Source organism: Odontomachus brunneus, unplaced genomic scaffold (assembly GCF_010583005.1).
Source record: "Odontomachus brunneus isolate Ranch 3 - 2012 unplaced genomic scaffold, Obru_v1 Obru_scaffold_063, whole genome shotgun sequence".
Taxonomy (NCBI): domain Eukaryota; kingdom Metazoa; phylum Arthropoda; class Insecta; order Hymenoptera; family Formicidae; genus Odontomachus; species Odontomachus brunneus.
The window spans coordinates 1,043,635-1,044,022 of NW_022639513.1; the positions used below are offsets into that span (position 1 = coordinate 1,043,635).

General features: G+C 37.4%; 2 protein-coding genes across 12 annotated transcripts in view; one reads left to right on the forward strand and one right to left on the reverse strand.

The window, feature by feature from the left end:
• Positions 1 to 388, reverse strand: part of LOC116846335 (heterogeneous nuclear ribonucleoprotein K) — a 137,744-nt gene that overhangs the window by 21,837 nt on the left and 115,519 nt on the right. The gene's annotated exons all lie outside the window — the stretch shown is intronic.
• LOC116846341 (cytochrome b5-like) overlaps positions 1 to 388 on the forward strand; it is a 2,357-nt gene that overhangs the window by 512 nt on the left and 1,457 nt on the right. The window lies entirely within an intron of this gene.

The following is a 388-nucleotide window of genomic DNA, read 5'->3' on the forward strand; positions in this document are numbered from 1 at the left end:
CTCCCTCTCTCTCTCTCTCTCTCTCTCTCTCTCTCTCTCTCTCTCTCTCTCTCTCTCTCTCTCTGCTAGACGATGATATCCGCTCCACAAATGTTTACTCAAGACGTTTGAACTTTTTAATATTTTCTTTTCGCCGTTTATACACGCAAAAAAAATTTCAGTTGGCAAAAAGCAACCAAATAGCAACCAAATAGGAACTGAAAATTAGATGATCAGAAGCGATATCTCTGTTATGAAAACTAATATTTCTGTTGTCGCAACCGAAAATATTCGTTTGAACATTAAACGATATTAGAACTCAGTTGAAACAACTGAGAACAATTGACTATACAGAATATAGGAATTTTTCTGTTCCTACAGCCGAGTTTTCGTCTGATCCCTGAGCAAC